The following is a 21,388-nucleotide window of genomic DNA, read 5'->3' on the forward strand; positions in this document are numbered from 1 at the left end:
TCCTCTCACCCTCCAGCCCCCAAATCACAAATGGTAACTGTCCTTTCCTTCCTCTTTGATGTACTAAGAGATGGAGATAAGATGATCTTGGGAACTAATTTGAAATATAGTGTAGAGGGAAGAGCACTGGCTTTGGAATTAGGTTTTGTTGCTGAGTTGTTTCAGTCCTATCTGACTATTTGTGACACCATTTGGAGTTTTCTTAGCAAAGATATTGGAGTGGTTTGCCATTTCCTTCTCATTTTACAGATGAGGAAACTGAGGCAAACAGGTTAAGTAACTTGCCCAGGGTCACACAGCTACTAAGTATTTGAAGCTGGATTTGAACTGTGGATGATGAGCCTTCCTCACTCCAGGCCTTCACTGCACCCCTACCTGCCCCTTGGCAGCAGAGCATTTGGGTTCAAATGCTGGCTTTGCCACTTACTAACCTCTGTGACTGGATAAACACCTTATCTCTCAAAAGTCTCCATGTCCTTAGCAAAATGAGGGCATGCAACCAACCTCTGGGGTCTCTTCATAATTGTGTTGCCTGCCTCCTTATAAAATAAGGGGAACTAAGCTTGTAAAGCCCCCTCCAGTTCAAAAATCTATGACTTATGATTTTTATAGCTATCAGTATCAAGGAGGATTGGGGGGGGGGGGGAATATGATAATCCCCAGATCCTTAGGGAAATCTAGTTGGAAAGAGCCTGGCCTGGGAGTCAGGAAATCTGAGCTCTAATCCCAGGCTTAGATTAACATTTATTCTCTGAAACTCCCATTTTCTCATCTGAAAAAACAAAAAACCCTCAAGGAATAGGGTTGGACTGAATGGCCTTCTAAGGTTCATGCCTGCCCTAAATCCATCATCCTGTGATCCTACCTATATGACTTTGGGCAAACCATTTCCTCTCTCTAGGGGTCATTTTCCTTACTTGCAAAATTAGGAGATTAGACTATGATCCCAAAACTCTTTTTCACCTTTCAAATGGTATTATCTGAGAAGAAAATAAGTCTGTCTGCGCTGTCTTAACTTCTCAACAGCTGGAGGGGCAAGAGGGGCAGGAAGAGGTGTGGAGGATAGAATCTCCTTCCCTCAGTGCTCTATTTACCCAAGGCCTGGGCTCCCAAGAGAGCCTACATTGATCCTACCACCAACATACTTAGGAAAGTTACTGTTTAACATTTGAAAGTCTGAAGATCATAACCCAACCGGTTTGCACAGAAGGATTGGCTAGGCGGGTTTCCACTTCATGGAAAACCAGGCTGGAGGAAAGGGAAGGTGGGGGGTGTGGGGAGACAGAGGAGGACTAGGTTGGGAGTTTTCTTTAAATTCTTCCATCCTGTTTGCCAGCTGGGGTTGTTTAAAGAGGCTGGTTCCACAGAGCACAGAAAGGCAGGCAGGCAGGTAGACAAGAGGGTGACCTGATCATCTTTGGGGCAGGAGGCTGGGAAAAGGGGAGATAAAGTCTCCATTTGCCTTTCCCAGGTAGTTGAGCTCAGCATCTTCCTGACCAGACTCCTCCTAGATACCTCCTGGCACCAAGCACTCAACTACAGGAGGTCACAGGCCCAGATTTAGATTTAGAAGTGGAAGGTTCCCCGAAGGCGCCTACACAGTCCCCCTTCATTCTGTAGAGATGGAAAATGAGACCCAGGGTGTGCTCATCAAGGTCATATAGACAACCCCCTTGAGACCTCGGTCAAGTTGACATCAACCAACTTTTATTCTTTGCATCTTCCTGGCTGTCCAACCAGTCTAACCGATTTCATCTGATTTAGTACTCTTGCCTAGCACAGTAACTCGACCCCAAAGGGTGTGTGATCAAGGGGAGGAAGGGTGGCAAGATGGATTAAATCCCACCCTCTCAGCCATAGCTAATCATGGGGTTTGTCTCCTACACAACCACACCTACCACTACAACCCAGTACTTCCCTGAACCTTCTTCTGTAGCTTGGCAAGCTCCCAGTCTTCCCCCTTGAGTTGGGCATCAACCTCCCTGGGACTTTATAACTTACTCTCAATTTCAGAAACTACACAGGTGCTATTGGGAAAAATCTCCCCCACCCAGACCCTACCATTCCCAACCAGGGAAAAAATACCCTGATAAGAGTGTTGAATCCAAGACGTCTGGGATCAATGCGCCCAGCCTACCATTCCTGTCTGTTCCACAAAAATAACATGCTACTTTAGCAATCACTTAACCAGTCAATCAAAAAACAAGTACCCACTATGTGCCAGAGAGAAAGAACAATTGGAAGCATCCCTCTCCCTTCTTTTAGAGTCAGGATCCTGATATCTGCAGCATGGTTTTAAACAAAGCAGTGGGGCTGAGTCAAGAAGATCCAAGTTCAAATTCAGCCTCAGATACTTACTAGCTGGACAAGTCACTTAACCTCCGTCTGCTTCAGTTTCCTCAAATGGAAAATGGAGATCGTAATGGCACCACTCACCAGGGTTGCCAGGAGGATAATATTAGCACAGTGCCTGGCACATAGTGCGTGTTCATCCTTCATTGCTGAAGAAGACCATGCCATCAGAGAAATGATGACATGACTTGCACTTGACTTTGTTTTGAGTGAGGGAGGGCTGTGCAGGTCACCAGCCTCACTTCTCCTCCCAAGCCACCTGAATCTAGCAACCAGATATTCATCAGGATGACTGGAGATGACCCAGGATGAGGCAACTGGGGTTAAGTGACTAGCTGTGTGCCCAAGGTCACACAGCTAGTGAGTGTCAAGTGTCTGAGGTGAGATTTGAAGTCAGGTCCTCCTGACTCCTGCACTGGTGCTCTATCCACTGTACCACCTAGCTGCCTGGCACATAGTAGGACCATATTAAATGCTTGTTCCTTTCTTTGAGAGCTGTGACTTTCTCTTTTGGACTTTATTTGTATCATCAGGGCCTAACGTAGCTGCGCATAGTAGGCACTGCAAGTATCTGTTGATTGATTACCTGCTCTCCAGAAACTTCCCTTTTATCAAAGGAAGCAAACACTTGCAGAATTACGTACAAACAAGAAAGAATCTCAGGTCAGGGCCAATTCTACTGGATTTTAATCTAATCTAGCAGGAGGATAAAGACCAAAAAGGTCACTGGGTTTAGGAAAGAGGAGGAACTAGGTTGTTTCAAGCAGATTAAAGCTGGGAGGCAGACTATCATATAAAAGGGACAGAGTGCAGTAGGGAAAGTCATCATTAAGATACACATCGCTGCTCCCCAGCTCTCTCCTCCAGCCCCTAGCGCCCAAATCCTCAACAGCTCTGTTTTACTGATTTTAGTGGAGGCATCAATGGAAGAGAAGCCCTGATCCTGGAGCCTGGGGAGGTCTGGGGCTCTAATGATTAGGTCACATAAGCCTCGCCGAAGTAGCAGAAGGAGAACTCTTTGGACGTGGGTTTAAATCCAATTCTACCATTTATGAGCTTTTGTGACCTGGAGCCTCAGTTTCCTCATCTGTAACATGGGAAGCTGACCTCTGGGGGACCTCCCAGCTCTAAATCTAGATTCCTGATTTACGTCCCAAGAAGAGACTGATGTGAAACGCTTGTCCATGTCAGTTACTCTGGTCTACATGTTCCACCCCCACAGCCCGGGAGCTGGCTCATGGAGCAACAGGCATCATCATGGCTCAACCATGGTGTCCCCCCTTTTAAGAGAAAGCTGTTAGAGTGGTGAGCTGCCCATTTAAAGGGGATATAAAACGGTTCCTGCTTGTAAAAGCGTTTATATGACAACCCTTACTTAGTCAGAGTTCATCTGAGCCCACATGAGTACCTGATTGTAGGACTGCTGGAGTCTGTTGAGTAACCGCCTCACTCACCCACATCGAGAAGAGCTGACACAGGGCCTCTAAGAGGGAGGATGCCATCTTGAAAGGGAGGATAATAGTATCTTTTTGATTTCCCAGGCTAAAGAGATGGCCCCCACAGGCAGAAAGATCTGGGTTCAAGTTCTACTCTGCCTCTGGTGGCACAGTGGATAGAGCACTGGACCTAGGATTAGGAAAACTTCAGTTCAAATCCAACCCTAGACACTTGCTGTGTAACCCTGGGCAAGTCATTTAATCTCGCTTTCCTCAACTGTAAAATCCTACTTTCTAGGATTGTTGTGAGGATAAAATGAGATAATATTTGTAAAAAGCATTTATCCAGGGTTAGTAGGGTTAGGGTTAGGTTAGCACATAGTAGGTACAATAACCATTTCATCTTTCAAACTGAGTGTGCAGCAGTTTAGGATATAATGGCTTCCTGCTCCAAGGAGATCATTCTGGCAAAAGTACTTCCTCCTTAAAAGTCGTAGATATGGAGAGAGGCCATCTAGCCCAACTCCATTTTACAGAAGAGAAAACTGAGACTTAGCCAGGTAAAGTCACTTGGTGTCCCAGGTAATGCAGGTTGAGAGTCAGAACTGGAATCCAGACTTTCTTCCTATACACTCGTATTTTTCTCATTACCCCATTCTGCCTCCCTGTTATCCACTTTATTATTAAGATATTAATTTATTAATAAGATAGATTAATAAGATTCATTTCTTTTTTTGGTATTGATGTTTCCAAAGTGTAACATAGCACCTTGCCCACCATCGACATTTAATGCCTGTTGGTTACTATCATGATTTGGATCACTTGCTTCTTTATCACAAAAGTAAGTAGTAGAGGTTCAGCCCCATTGACTCCAAAGCTGGTATCCTTTTCACTTGTGCCACACTGCCCATGGAGGGGTCATTGCTTGTGTAGGTTAGAGGCGAAGATCGTCCCCACCCTGAGTCATTTATTCAAAAGGGGCTTATGGCAGTTTCTTAATTCTCCAACAGTTTCTCTTCCCTTCTAATACTGACCACCTTTTCCTTCTGTTCCATGGTGTCTAATCCAGGAACGTAAGATTAAATCATTCATGTTGAGCCATGAAAAAAAATCCTAATTAGAATAATAGGAAAGTTTCTGTTGTTAAAACAATTCATTGGACCCACTTCAAAGGTGAGAGGGAAAGCAATGGGGGTGGGAGCTCAGTTAGATGTGCCATGGCTACCCTCCTGGAGCAGGAAAGACAGGCGGTGACTGAGACTGACTCGGTGCCCTTCTGGATTGCTCAAGGGTTGCACAATCCCAAGAGATTTGTTAATGCAAAGGGAAGACAGTTTGTTAGATTGACGGTTCTGGAGACAGACGTCTGCCCCTTAAGTTGACAAGCAGGAACTCCATGGCGTCCATCACTTGGCAGACAGATACCGACTCAGCTCTCCCTGCTGCCTGTCAACTGGTTCTCAACCTAGTCTTTTTCATTCTCTTGGTGTATTCAGATCATCTCTCTGTAGTAGCTGCCTGGTCTACAAAGTGGGGGCCAAGTGTTGGAAAATGAGTCTAGCTGTGATCAAGAGAAAGTACCTCAGGAAGCCACATCATCACAAAATGAAATTCCGGCGGGTGATGGACAAGCCCCCGTCAAACACAGCAGGTCACTGGGTTCTGTACAGTTGCCAGATTCAGGTCACTTCATCCCACTCACTTTCATCTACACCTGGAACTTTTCTCCATCTACCACCAGCCGGTCAACTAGCAGATGCCTCATTACCCTCCAAGGGGATCCAACCCTGACCATCACCACCTGCACAGCTCTATTTTTAGCTTTGGAGAAGAGGACATTCAGGTCACAGGGTACATTTCTGAGTACTGACTTGGGATCAGCTTTTAGGGAGTAAACTGCAGGATGGAAAATGAATAAAACATTCAAAGGAAACTGACCTCAAGGTAACTAACAAACCGATAATGATTCTAAAGAACTCATAATCAAATATTACCTTTCTCCTCTCAGTGGACAGGTGGGGGACTACTAGGGCACAGTGTTAGACAAAAGTCACTATATATCTGTTGAGCCCTTTCTCTGCTACAAGGAACGGTTCAATTTGGCAGGGATAATATGCATTTCCAGAAATAACTAATGTAAAAACAAGACTTGTCAGTGAAACTAATAATAATAAAATTAATTGAGGCTCATCACTCATTTCAGTCAAACTCTCAAATGAAACTGTGTGACATAGTTGAAAGATCTTTGGTTCTGAAGTCAGAGTAGCAGATTTCAAGTACTGGCTTGGTTTCTTTATCCATAAAATGAGAGACAGCTAGGTGGCACAGTAAACAGAGCACCAGGCTTAGAGTGAGGAAGATCTGAGTTCAAATCCAACCTCAGAGGTTTCCCAGCTGTGTGACCCTGGGCAAGTCACTTGCCTCAGTGTCTTCATCTGTAAAATGAGCTAGAGAAGAAAATGGCAAAACAAAACCAAAAAATCTCTCCATGATCCTTGCCAAGAAAACCCCAAACGGGGTCAGACACAACTGAAATGACTCAACAACAAATCCATCTGTAAAATGGGGACACAAGTGGCAAGGAAATAGCAAACCATTCCAGTATTTTTGCCAAGTAAAACCCATGAGTCCAAACCAATATTGAGAAAGCTCTAGGTAGCAAAGTAGACAGAGCCTTGCACCCGAAGTAAGGGAGACGAGTTCAAATCAGAAACTTACTAGCTATGATTCTGGACAAGTCACTTCACCTGACTGCCTCAGTTTCCCCATCTGTAAAATGGGGATAATAAGACCAATGTTGTAAGGATAAAATGAGGGAATATTTGTAAAAGTTCTTCACAAATCTATATAAATGCTCGCCATTATAATTGTTACCATACAATACCTATTAAATATGGGCAGTATGATTGGACCTTAGAGGGCAGTAATATATAAGAAGACCATAAACAGAGGAAGCTTGAAATGCCAGAGTTTATGTCTGATTCCAGAGGAATCGAGACCACCAGGAGTTTATTGAGTAGAGGGTGAGGTGACAAGGTCAGTCATTCTGATTCCTGGTGCGTCGGGATTCATTCCTACCCAGGAAGGAGTGACTGACTCTGAAGATTCTCCCATTCAGACTGAGTATACAACCATGCAATCCCATCTTATTCACAGAATTAATACATTCTTCATCTTCTTCAGGCTAGGGTGCTTTTCCAGTGTTTTGAAGCTCCCTGCTGTGAAATCAGTCACTTCCTTCCCCAATGTCCACCCTCTCATTAATCAACAGCCTCTAGTCACTTCAACTCTGCCTCAGTTTCCCTATCTGTGAAATGAGAATGATAATAAAACAGTGCAATGTTCTTATGAGAATCAAACAAAATGATATTGATAAGGAGCTTAGCACTGGCACATAGTAGGTACTTCATAAATGTCTGCTCTTTCCTCTCCCCCTTCTTTGATTCTTGTACTAATGTCTGACTGAACCTGAGACTGAGCCAAGACACGTTCTTCCTGGCCCAGGGGTTGACTCTTCCTGAACGATGGACTGTGTTGAGAATGGGAAGAAAACAGGAAAAATGGTAGGGATCAGGGGATTGTTGAGCTATAAATCCAGAGCTACAAGGAAACTGAGAAGTCATCGGGTCCAACTCCTTTATTTTACTGATGAGGAAACTGAGGCACTGAGAGGGGCCATGGCTTGCCCATGATCATAAAGGAGCCAGGATTTAAAGCCAGGTCTGACTCCCAATCTAGCATTCTTTCCTCGGCTTCCTCAGTGATGAAGAACTGAAATCCCAGTAGGAGGGCAAGACTTGTGAAACTGGACTCAGTGGTTCCTTCCGGCTTTGGGTCTTTGATCCTGTGATTCTCTGTCCCATGCTCACCGGGGAAGCATTGCAAAGGTTCAAGCCCTTGTCTTCTCATTGAAAGGTAGGTTGGACACAGATGGTGGCCTCCTCAAACTCGAAGGGTGCCACTCAAAGGAACAGGAGGCCCTGGCATGACTGAGGGGGTGAAGCTGGGACCAACTTCTACCCAGAGAACTGGGAGGGTGTGCCATTCTCAGGGTGGGGCCCCCTCCAGTCGTCTGGTTGTCTTTTGGCCTTGCTCAGTGAAGAGAGAAAGAGAGGCAAGCTCAAGTCACAAAGGCAGAAACTGCTGAACTGTGACTTTCTGATGAACAATTCCAAGGAAACCAACTTTCTGGCTGAGACAAGCCCAGCACAGCTCGGATGAGCTGCCCAGTGGGAGGTTCTGTCCTCAGCCCAGCTCAGCCACCCAAGTGGGGTATGGGAGACCCAGGGAATTTTGAAGCCCTCAACCAAGAGATTCCCCCACACCTAAGAAGTTGGAACGCTTCTAATTCCTTGGGTAAATTAAGCAATTATTAAGTGCAGAGTTCAAGGCCCAGTGCTAGAAGAGATAAAAAGATAATTAAGACCCTTCCTTTGGGGAGTTGTATAAAGACCTTCCCCTCCCTACTTTACAGATAAGGAAACTGAGGCCCTGGAGAGTTTTCTTTTTTTTTTTAATTTAATGGAGAGGAGGGTAGAGTTAATATTTACTAACTGAAAAAAATTTAAGAGATTATGTTAGGTTCTTTTATTGACGTCTTCAGTACAAGTGCCCAAGGTATCGTGGGGAAAAGGAGGAAGATGGAGTACTCATTTCTTGAGTTCTCCAATGGTGGCCATCGTGATTGGCAGAGATCCCACTCCTGGGGGTAGCTCAAAACCATAGAGTGATCCTCTTTACCCCATTTACACCATTACATTCCATGTAATTATAATGTAAGAAAGGCAGAGTTGGAAAGGATTAGAAGGCATCTAATCCAACCAGTCCTCAAACAGGACTATACTCTAAGTCTACCACAACCCCGATGGATGCGTTAGCAATCATCCAACCACCACCTGAAGAGCTCCAGCAAATGGCAACCCACCATCCACCAAGGAAGCCCTTTTCACATAGTTAAGAACGTTTTCCTGACATCCAGCCAAAATTCCCCTCTCTGGAGGCAATGCCTCCTTACAATAGCCGATAATACTTTCACAAGGCTCTCAACCATTTCTGTATTCATCTTAATTGGTCAGATCTCTACAGAGAAGGAGTTCTTAATTTTTTTTTTCTGTGTCAGGAACATGCGATCTGGTGACACCTAAAGACCCCTTCTCAGAAAATGTCCTTCACTGCATCAAATAAAATACAGATGATTACAAAGGAAATCAAATGTATTGAATAACAGTGATCAAAAGAAAATTTTTTAAAACAAGCTCATGAGTGGATCCCAGGCTACAATCTTTCTAAAGAGATTCGCCACCACTATAAAACTTTCCTGTCTTTTAGGGACATTTTATTTCATATTATTCCCATTTTAATGGAGTCAAGGAGGCAAGAAACCAAGGCTTAATAAGGTTCTATGAGTTACTAAGGGTCACAGAATAAACTCAGACAGAGCTGGTGTAAAACCGTTAAGTCTTGGATCTTCTAACCTCCAGGCTTTGGGTCGAGTCAGTGAAGTCAGAAATCACTGAATTTTTAGCCGCTCAGTCCAGATTTGCTGGCAAATCTACCAGCACAGAATAAACTGCTGGAATGAATAAGGATCTGGTGGGAGATTCCCCTTTAGGTTCATAAATCATAGAGTCAGGAATCTAGATATGAAAGGAAACCTCAGACCTTTGCCTCATAAAGTGAAGGAAACAGGCTGGGAAAGAACAAGTGACCCTGCTTATGGCCACAAAGGTCCTAAGTGGTAGAGCTGAGCTTGGAATATTGTCTTTCCATTTTATCAAAGGATCTGATCAGGAGAACAGCATTGCATTAAAACATTGGGCAGCCTGGTGTGCTAGAAGTTCCTTCTATTGGACTTGGAGGAAGAAAAACTCGGGTTCAAGTCTGACCTTAGGCTTAGTAGCTTGTGTGCCTTGGGTGTGCTTCAGATTCCATCATCATCGTTGTCATCATCATCAAATAATGACTAACATTTATGTAGCATTTACTTTACCAATATTATCTCATTTGATCCTCACAACAACACTGAGATGTTGGTGCTACTCTTATCTCGATTTTACGGTTGAAAAAACTGAGGCAAAGAGAGGTTAAATGACTTGCCCAGGGTCATAGAGCCAGTAAGTTTCTGAACCTGGATTTGAACTTAGATCTTCCTGACAACGGACCTAGTGCTCTATCCATTTGTCTGACCCAGCTGGAAATCTATAAAATAAAGGAACTGGGTTTGATGTCTTCCATGGTCTGTTCTAATTTTAAATCTGTGATCCTAAAAAGGTTTTTTAATCATGACGATGGCAAAGGATCCATGTTCAAATCCCACCTCAAAAAGTTACCAACTGTGTGATTCTGTATAATACAGTCCCTCTGTGAGACTCATTTGTAAAATGAGAGTTATCTACCTCACAAGGTTGTTTCAAGCATCAAATGAGATAACATATGTCAGTCAATAAATGTTCGCTAAGCACCTACTATGTGCCAGGCACTGTGCTCAGCGCAAAGGATACAAAAAGAAGGAAAAAACCAGTCCCTGCCCTTAAGGAGCTCATGATTTAATGGGGAGACAACATGCAAAGCAAGCTATCTACAGGATCTAAGTAGGAAATATTTAACAGAGGGAAGGCACTGGAATTGAGAGGTTAGGAAAAGCTTCCAGTCTAGAAGGGATTTTATCTGGGACTTGGAGGAAGCCAGGGAAGAAGGTAGGCACAGTGGAGGAGGGATACCATTCCAGGTGGGAGAGACAGCCAAAGAAAATCCCCAGAGCCCAGGTGGAGTGTCTTGTTCCCAGAGTGGCAAGGAGGCCATGGTCACTCTGGGCTAAAAGAGTCTTGGAGGGGAATGATGTGGAAACAGACTGGAAAAGGAGGAGGGGGCTTTACAATTCTTTCAGAAGTGGACAACATCCAGAGTCTAATCTTAGCTAACAAACAAAATAACTAATAAAGTAATAAGCAAAAGTCAGTAGGTGATTTTTAACCCTTTGTAATAAAGTTAAGTATTTATACTTTAAAATAAAGATGCTAAATAAAAGTCTTCCTGTTTCAGTGTAACTCTAAGTTTGGGTTCATCCTCAATCCTCATTCCCTCCCACATAAACATGTCAAACGATATTGACAATATTCCCCATTTTCACCAATGAACAGAAGCCTGGGGATTATGTCACCCATAATTCCATGCTTACAGAGTTAGGTTAATGAAAACTGTTCCCTACTTTCAGGGCTATTGATTACTCTAGATATTCTAAGAGTTCTGGAGGCTGTTCGTGCTCTCCAGAGGCCAGATCCAGAACATTTTTGTGGATTTCCTTCACTGTTTGTGAACAATTTGTAAACAGACCCATTTCTGTGATCCTTATCGCCCCTGGTGCCTGATACAGACAAGGAGGCAGATACCGCACAGGGGAAGGCAATGAACCAAAGCTGATCAAAAGACAAGTTCACCCTGTGTGACCCTTGGAGACGGTCCCAGCCAGGAGTCTTTGAGATAAAGCGAAAGAGAGCTTTAGGAGGACAGCCTGGACTCTTTCTGTCTTCTCCTCGCGTGGAACGGAATGTAAGACATGAGGCTGCATTCTTACTTTGGGAAGGAGGTGGGGGAGTAGAAGGGGATGAGAATAAGTGATTAAAGAAGCAGTATTACACCTACGGTTACCAACCAGGAAAAAACCAGAGAGGATACCAGAATTCTGATTTCCAGTAAGACAACCTTGAAACTCTTTACAGGAGGAAAAAGAGGAAATCAACAGGCAGAGAACAGCTATCCCATAGCAGATGGCCAGGAGGTAAATCAACAGCTGGGGTAACAGCTGTTAGCCAGCAAGTTCAACCAGGAATTGTGTTTTCTATCCCCACTTAGGATCCCATCTTTCTCTGCCTTCCTCGCTCCCCTAGGCTAACACTCCACCCCATTCTCAGGGCAGACAATGGTCCACCTGGCTTCGGTCCACCTGAGTCAGGCTCTAAACCCCTCCCAGGGTCCTTTCATCTCTGCCCTCCTGGCACAGAGAGACCATCTGCCCTGTGTCCCAACTTCCCCACCAATGATTGCTTTCAATGATTGTGCCCTCATACAACTTCCATTGGGATACGTACAGGGACCATGCTCCCTGCCCTCCTGGAAAAGTTTTCATCCCTCATCCCTCCCTTCTTTGACTTTATTCACACTCTCAATCCAATCTGTCCTTTAAAAAAAATGCCCATGGAGAGGCAACCCTGTCAGGAAGGATGCCCATGGATCTAACAAAAATAGTGATAAACAAAGTAGATGACATTTATAGATCAGTTTAAAGTTTGAAAAAAACATCTAATTTGAGCCTCAACCTCCTAAATTTGGCAGGCTTGGGAACACAGGAGCCGTACGTTACAGAGAGGGTGGAGGTGGCCATCCAGAGGGAGTTTCGGGCGCTAGACCTGGAATGCCTAATTTGAGCCACTAGACTAGAAATAGGAACATTCCTTTCTCAGTTCAAGACTTTGGGGTTTGGTGGAAACAGCAAAGGATCTGGAATCAGAAGACCTGGCTTAGTCATTTATGCCTCATGCTCGGTTCAGTCGTTTTCAGCCTTGTCTGATTTTTTGTGACCCCATTTTGGGTTTATTGGCAGAAATACTCAAGTGGGGTTTGCTGTTTTCTTCTTCAGCTCATTTTACAGATGAGGAAACTGAGGTAGACAAGGTTAAGTGACTTATCCAGAGTCACACAGCTAGGACATGTTTTGAGGTGAAATTTGAACCCAGGAAGATCAGTCTTCCTGACTCTAGATCTGACGCTTCATCCACTGGCCCACCTAGCCACCTGCTCTGTGTGAACAAATCACTCACCCTCTTTGGTGACAGGTTTCCTGACCTAGGAAATGAGGGTGCTGGATCAGATATGGGGTTTTTACTCTTTTCTGTCATAGATAAATTCCTTTGGCAGTCTGGGGAAGCCTTTAGACCCCTTAGATTTGGGATACTATTGATATGAACATTTAACCCAGTGCCTGGCACATAATAGGCATTTAGTAAATACTGCTTTCCTTCTTTATCAGATTAATGTTTTGTATATACAAAATAAAATACTTAAAATTATCAAGGAAACCAATTATGTTGAAATATAATTATCAAAATATTTTTATAAATAAGTTCAGAGAAACTAAGTTAGAAACCTCTAAAATTTGTAATAGAATATTATTGTGCAATAAGAAGTGACAAACAGGGTAATTTTAGAAAAACCTGCAAAGATTTACATGAACTGATGCACAGTGAAGGGAGGAGAACCAGGAGAACGTTGTACGTAGTAAAAGCAATAGTTAGATGAAAACCCGTGAACGACCTAGCTATTCTCAGCAATACGGTGACCCAAGACAATCCCATGATGAAGCGTCCTATCTGTTTCCAGAGAAAGAATGGAGACTGTCTGAATACAGACTGAAGCACGCTATTTTTCACTTTCATTTGAGTCTTCCCGTACAAAACAACTAGTGTGGAAATGTTTTACATAATTGCTCACATAGAACCTATATCGGATTTCTTACCATCTCAGGGAGAAGGGGAAGGAGAAGGGAGGGAGGGATAGAATCTGGAACTCAGAACTTTAAATGAAAATGTTAAAAGAATGGAAAAATAAATCAGAATCCAACAGCGTTTACATATAACACGTTTAAGAATGAGAGATACACACAGAGTTAAGAGCAATTGTGAATGAATAAGTTATTTTGTTTATTATAAATAGCCCAATTAACTATAAAGGACATATGAAGAAAGACAGTATCTGTATCTAGAGAAAGAATTAATAAATAGAAGTGTGTGTGTATGTGTGTGTGTGTGTGTGTGTGTATTTTGTGCCTAATGGTAGCCATTTCTGGGGAGTGGGAGGGGGAAAAGGGAAGGAAACAAAGAAATGTACATGATGATTGTTGTGTGCAACAGTAACAAGTTTGGCATAGTAAGCTTGCAGTTTCACGTCCAATCATCTTTCTTTTTATTTTACTATTATGGAAAGGCTTATTTTATTCCATAAATTAAAAAAATAAAGAATGGAAATAAAAACAACCCTAGAATAGACGACCTCTGAGATCTCTTCTGGGTCTAAATCTAAATACGATAAAGTCATTTCGCCCCTGTGTTTAAGGACCACTCCATTTTATTATCCCTTGAATAAAGGAAACTCCTCCAAGACAGAAGGCAACTTTTATTTCATCCCTTTTCCCCGGATCCGAACATACAGTGCCTTGAACTGATTAGGCATTTAACAGATGCATGTTGCAATGCAGGGTGCAGGGAGGGGTTTGAATTGAATCCAGCCCACTTCATCACTTTAGATTCTAGTAAGACTATAAGACCTGAGCATTAGGTAAAGCAGTCAGGAATGTTGTACATACATTCCACACCTTCAATGTTAGGACAATACAGAATATATGGAACTTGAAGGAAATTGTATTCTGTATCAGTGAGGGAGAAAGTCCCTCACTGGAAAGATGACAGCTATGTCATGTGAATTAGGCATCCCAAGTGCAAATCTATGAGCAATGATTGTCTTTACTACAACGTACCCTAACCCAGGCTCCAAAGGCTCACCAGACACATTTAATAGACATGGTCTATTATCTTAAATGTGTTTTCTGAAGGTAGACTAATTAGTAATCGAGAACAGAGAAAGGTAGGCAGAATACCCTTCTACGGCAGGGTTTCTTTGGCCCAGAGTTCCTAGAGGAACATGGAACCTTGGTCTGACAGGGTCGCCTTCTACCTGAGTCTTTTAAAGCATCAACAGATCTTCCTGGATCTCAGGCTTTAAGCTTAAGGGGAGTGTCCCCTTAGCTTTCCAAAACATAGAAACTCTCCACCAAGAGAAATACTTGTCTAGTATCCCAAGCCCTTCCAATTGACTTCTAAACAATTGTTACACCTTTTTAAATGTGTTCTAGTCCATTCAATGAATCCAACCAAGTGTAGAAGAGGGGAAAAAACCACTAAACTGAAAGGATCAGTGGCAAAGGGAGCCAAGGCAATCTGCCCTGGGATCTGGAAACAACCAACCTGCCAAACAAACAAAATGGGGAGGATTCCATTAAAAAAAAAAACAAAACAAGTCTTAAGAGCAAGACCTCCTCTCTCTTTCTGGACAATTCTACCTCCCCTTCTCTCCCCACCCCCACCCCGTCTTTGTGCCCTTGCTGGAGAAGACTCAGGAGAAAAAAAAAAAAACAACAAAAGACTATCCTAAGCTCTTAGGTTGGCAGACAGGATTAGGGTCCAGAATTCTCCAAAGCAGCCTAGGCCAGGAAAGCGTTCCACTCAGGGCGGAATAAAGCAGTTGGCTGTCTGGGCTCCTCAAGACAATGCGGTGTTTATATGTCAGAGGGTTAGGAGCAGGTTGTTAAGGCAGAAAACCCACCGTAAATAGAACTGTTAATTCAGTTGCTGGCATGAGCTCCTGTTATCTCCTGAATACCTCCCAGAGGGTATAGGCCCTACCTTTTCGTTTGAGTTGGCAGCCCAGGTATTTTTTTGCACCTGCTACTCTGCTTCGATAACAACGTAGTTAAGCATTGATTTGTTGGAAAATAAACAGAAAAAGCAAAGAAAGGCATCTGCCCGAACAGCCTGAGCTGGTTTGACTGAATGGCTGTGCCAGTTTGTTTTTCTTATAAAACCAGAAGAAAAAAAGCCTCTATACACAGTTCCAACAGATGCACACAACTGTGTGCTTTCGGTCTGAACGCTCCTTCAGCATACAGAAAGGTGTCGATGGTACCCAAGGACCCTTACCCAAAGGGCACTCTATCCATCAGTCTGTTCAAAGAAGGCACAGTGAGAGATGTCTTGAGTTCTGTGAGTGACAACTAACCAACACCACATTGGAGGGTGAGAATGAATGTTTTACTTTTCTGCTTGTCAGAAAAGCAACAATCAAAAACATACATTAATCAGGGCAACCAAGAAAGCTATCTTTTACCCCAACCAATGTGTCATTTCCAAGCTAGAGCTCAGGAAATCAATATGGTCCACAATAGATGCAGGATTTAAGTCAGAGAGGACCACGGTTCTAATCCAGATTCTGTTACTTAGTACCAGAGTGACTTTGGGCAGGTTGCTTTCAGTTCTCTGGGTCTCAGTTTTCACTGCTGTCAAATGATAAAAAGACCTCTGGGGCCCCGCACTTCCAAATCTATTTGATCCTTGTAAGAGGCCCTGGGTCACTGTCCTTGTTGAACTTGTCCCAGTTCAGATGACCTCCTAGTCAATTTCTGAGTCACTGCCCAGGTTGAAGCCCCTTTCCCCTCACTGGGTTGCAGATTCCCCAGCACAAAGTGAGGGATACCTACCTCTACCAGGGCTGGTCATGCAGGTTCATTCATGTCCTGCAAAGTGATCTGAAATCCGAGGTACAAAAGGACTGGGGAAGGGTTAGGTGTGATTTCTGCCTTAATCCAAGGTCTCTCTTCGTCATCCACATGCCCTCATTCCTCATTAGCTTGTCAATATCATGTGATGGCATGAGGCCTGGCCCAAAGGGGTCAGTCACAAAGGGCTGGAGAAACCACTCAAACTTAAGTCATGACAGCACTCATTAAAGGAAGCATCATCAACCAGCCCTCAACACCTCCCCGCCATCACAGGAAATTTCTTAATGGTTTTCTTTCAAATTAGGGAAGATGAAGACTTGGGAAGTATCCTAGGCTTCCCCCAAAGAGCTCCCTCTCCACCCTGCTTCTTCCTCACCCTTGGGGCCTCACAGCCCCTGGGCCATAGGACTAGACCAGAAGCCTTTGCAGTGGCCAGGAAAACTGAAGCCTTTGCAGTGGGCCAAGAAAACCACAGCCTTGCCCATCAAGGAGCATTAAGAACAGGATGTTCTGACAAGGGAGGGACATGGCTGGCTGAGCATTCCCAAGCATTCTTGTTTTGAGAAGGACAGGGAGGGTAGCTCATCAGAACCAAACCGGGCAACCAGAGAAGTCAAGAGATTTAACAACACCCTCAGTTGACTGAAAAATAAATAAGAGCTGCCATGTTGGAATGCGTAGCAAGGGTGGAGGGAAGAGACGGGTGGGGAAGACAGGGAGGGAGGGGTTGGGATCCAAGGTACTGTCTCCATTATGAGCAAGGTGGGTTTTCATGGAAGATCTTTGCTTACTAGATGGCACTGGATGCCCCTGGGGTCAACTGGGGATAGGCTCAGTGGTCGGGAACGTAGTCCTTGCTTTTCCACCTTACAAGTCAGACAAGGACAGAGCAGTGACCAACAGCCCTCCCTAAAAACTAAGACTTACCTTACCTTACTTGATAGTAATATACTTAGCCCATTTTGCATGGCCCTAACAGAAGATCCAACCTCACAAGAAGGTCTTTGGAGAGATTTCTTTGTTCTTGTTTTTAACATTTCAGGTTTATTTTACAGTCCCTCTCAGGGGGTTAAAAAAAAAAAAGATCCAAGAATTTCACTTCTAAGACAAATGACAGATTCCAGTTCTCTCTCTCTCTCTCTCTCTCTCTTACATCCAGGTGCTGGGCACATAATAGGTGCTTAATAAATGCTTGATGACTGACTCTCTTTGGTTAAAGTAATGGTAAGAGTGCTCCACTTGAGTTCAAAGCCCAACTCTAGAATCTACTATCTGTGTAACCACAGACAAGATCTTTATCCCCTCAGAGCTTCAGTTTTCAGATCTATAAAAAGGGGAGTATAGGTCAAATAAGGGACAAAGGTAAGGGAGAAAAGGCATCAAGCATTTATTATGCTTCTATCATGTGCTAGACACTTTTCAAATATCAAAAGGATAGTCTCTCCAAGCCTCAGTTTCCAGATATGTAATGGGAACAATTAAGCAACGAACAAGAACTTTAACCTCCCTAAGCCTCAATTTCCAGATTCATGGAATGGAGATAACCAATCCTGAAGCACGTTAAGTGCCTGCTATGTGCCAGCCATTGCCCTAAGTACTAGAGATATGCAGAGAAAAAGGGGGACACAGCGTGTCATGAAAGACAGCATACTTTAGTGAACAGAAAGCTATCCCTCAGAGCTAATGAGAGAATACACATAAAATATTTGGCAGACTTCAAAGCAGTATAAGAAATGCCCATCAGCAGCATTAACCGCAACATCAACATTACTTCTGGGTAATAAATGCAGCAGCCCCCACGGTGTAGCCCGGAACGTAGGTTCCAGCATCTCTATAAATGAAAAGTGGGCTGCCACTCCCCCAGGGATTTTTACCTTCAGCGAGTACAGGAGGTACCCACCCCCAAGACCCCCCCAGTCCCTAAGATGAAAGCCTCCCTTTCCCAGAAGCATTCCTTCAAGGGCCAGGCAAACGCTTGCATCCAAACCTCAGTCAGACTTCCTGTTTAGAGCTGAGGACTGACTCAGTGAACTGGCCAAGCTGGGCTATGTGACACCTCAGCCTTATTAAGGGTAATAAGAAGTACAACACAGTGAATAACAAAACTGTTTTTAAAAAATCTTAAAGAGAAAATGGAAGGGAAATTAGGCCTGTATGTGAAGAGCGCCTCTGTCTGAGCCCTAATACGCAGCCTTTATGACAGGCCTGTTTACTCAAACATCACCCAAATTAGAGAAAAATGGCAGTCATCCTCTTAACTACAGATAATTCCATTATTAAGACCATTAAAGTCTAGAAAGATTTTTTTCCTCCTTATTCATATCACAACCATCTTTGGATTATTCTTTTAAATGGATAAATATAATAACTACAATTATTCTAAAACTCAGTTCTTGGGGCTGATGAGGCTACCGAGGAAAGACGCAAATTATCCCAGGGATCCATCATAAACCATAAGTCACTCCTCAGCAAACAAAACAAACCATCTCATTATATGGAAAGGTGGCCTAGGATGGTGAATACAGGATTGGACTTGGAGTCAGGAAGCCCTAGAGTCAACTTCCATCTTGGAAAATTAGTAGCTTGGGCTAGTGACCCTGGGGTCAGCTAGGTGGCACAATGGGTATAGCTCTAGGCCTGAACTCAGGAAGACCTGAGTTCAAATCCTGTCCCAGGTTACTGTGTGACCCTGGATAAGTCACTTACCCTTGTTTGCCTCAGTTTCCTCATCTGTAAATTGAGTTAGAGAAGGGAATGGCAAACCACTTCCAGTATCTTTGCCAAGAAAACCCCAAATGGGGCCATGAAGAGTCAGACATGACCGAAACAACTACAGGACAACTAGTGACCCTGGGTAAGTCATTGATCTTGTCTCCTCTATTAGATCATGGGATCATAAAGTTAAAGCTGGGAGAAACTTTACAGGTCATCTAGCCCAGCCCCATTGCTTTACAGAGAAGGAAACTGAGGCCCAGAGACATTAAATAACTTGCCCAACATCACAGAGACAGTACGTGACAGAGAAACTCAGTTACCTCTCATCCTCAGTGTCCTCATCTATAGGGAACAGAGAGCAATAATTCTTAAAACACTGGAGACAAATGAAGATTACTTTGTCAACTTTAAAGTGAAGGAGTTGCAATAATTGGTATGGGGATAGGTCCTCGTCATCTGCCCCAGCACCAAGACAGATAGAATGCTACAGAATCTCCAGGCATTTGGTCTCTTCTCCCTTTCAATATCACCATACTTTAGGCTGTCAAGGGTGCTGTCCCCCGGGAAGAAGGAAAAGGGCCTGGAATCAGCCAGGTGGGTAAAAGCTAATCTCTGAGAGCTGTTGCTATATGTGTTGGAATCCCAGAATCTTAGAGTTGGATAACCTTAAAAAAAATTGTTATTCCAACATATTCAGTCATGGCAAAGCCATTTAACTTAGTTAATAATGTCATAGATCTAGATATGAAAGGGACCTTAGAGGCCATATAGTCCAGTTGACCTTTTATAGATCAGGGAACTGAGGCTCAGATTGTTTTAGGTGATTTTGGATCAGAGATGTAGAGTTGGAAAAGCCTACAGAGATTATTTAGTCCAATTCTCTCATTTGACAGGTGAGGAAACTGAGGCCCAGGGAGTGACTTGTTTAAGGTCATATAGGCAGTAAGCCCCAGAGGTGGGATTTGAACCTAGGCCTGCTAACTTCAAAGCCCACATGCTTTCCATTGGACCTTAAAGCCTTCATCTTTTGAGCCTCCAATAAAACAGATATTGAACAATCTTCGCACCTTACAGGTTTATTATGAGGAATAAACTTTGTAAACCTTAAAACCCATGGAAATGTATATTTTATTACATTGTGGGGCACCAACTTCTCCTTAGACACCATAGCCTCCCCAACCACTCCCAATTTCTATTCATTCCCCCAAGGCAGTAGAGTGAAGTCTGGGCTTTCTCAGTTCCCAGGGCCATAACATTTCAGCAGGCATTTGGGCATTTTCCCAAGGGTCTACAGGAGAGACCAGGTTTGTCCTTCAGGCTATACTTTCACCCTCCTCTGCCTGAGACACAATCGAGCAGAAAGCCATAGTTAAGTTTCCAGAAGTAGGAAGTCAGCCTAACCTCCACCCCACCTCCACCCAGAAGTCCCACCCCCAGGTATTCTCAGTCCAATGCCTTGACATCATCCAAGTTTCCCAGCTAGATAGGACCTATGTTGATACTTGTTCCAAGATGCCAATAATTTTTTCTTTAAAACATGACTTCATTGCCCCTACTTCGAAAAGCTCTACCAGCTTACAGAAAAAATATTTGGCCTTGCAATCCTAAATTTAGTCCTATTGCAAGGAAAAAGAACTTTTATGTATGGGGGGGGAATAAGTATTTATATAGCACTGACTATGTTCCAGGCACTGGGCTAAGCACTTTTACAAATATTATTTCATTACTGGATAGAGGACTTTTAAGTATTTCTGATAAAAAGACCAAAGCTGAGTAGGAACTTTTAAAGGCAAACACAAGAATCAAGAGAAACCTAGAAAAGTAAATTTATTTAAGTAATTTGAAGAGGTTTATATGATGATGTAGTGCTAACATTCAACTAGGAGGAAAACTAATGCTTGTCCTTTTAGAATTTTAATGTGTCAGAAAAAATATGGAAGAAGTCACATGAGAAAAACAGGAAGTAGGATTAGGGTGATTCAGTTCTGAAGCTGCTCAGAGAAGAAAGGAAGGTAAAAAAGAACATGAGCGTACAAAGGTGGAAGGAGGTGAAATCTTATAATCTGGGTTCCTGAAAAATATATAAATATGGAGAAAGGGATAGGGAGCAGGGGGGATTGGGCATCTCTTGACTGAAATCTATGAAGAGGTCTCACACACACACACATGTGTACACATATACACACACATATATATAATATGATATATATACACATACAAACATAGAGGGGTGTGGATATATGTGGGTATAGATATATGTATGTATGTGTGTATATGTGCGTGTGTGTCTATGTCTATGTTTGGACTTGACCCAGTGGGTGGATTCATTTTGCTTGACCATGCTGATTTGTTACAAGGTTGAGTGTTCTTTCATTCTCTTGAATTTTAATTCAGGACAGGGAAGATAGGGTAGGTAGGATTGCCCCCAAAAAAGAAAGAAAACCACTATAAATTTTTTTTATACACAGAAGAAAGTGCAGAAGGAAAATATAGACAAGCAGGACAGTTATGAAAGTAACATGTGGATTCTATATATAATATATTTATTATTATTATATCC

General features: G+C 43.2%; 1 protein-coding gene across 2 annotated transcripts in view; it reads right to left on the reverse strand.

Moving 5' to 3' along the window:
- EHF (ETS homologous factor) overlaps nucleotides 1-21,388 on the reverse strand; it is a 66,544-nt gene that overhangs the window by 32,594 nt on the left and 12,562 nt on the right. The window lies entirely within an intron of this gene.

This window comes from Notamacropus eugenii, chromosome 6, assembly GCF_028372415.1.
Source record: "Notamacropus eugenii isolate mMacEug1 chromosome 6, mMacEug1.pri_v2, whole genome shotgun sequence".
Classification (NCBI taxonomy): Eukaryota; Metazoa; Chordata; class Mammalia; order Diprotodontia; family Macropodidae; genus Notamacropus; species Notamacropus eugenii.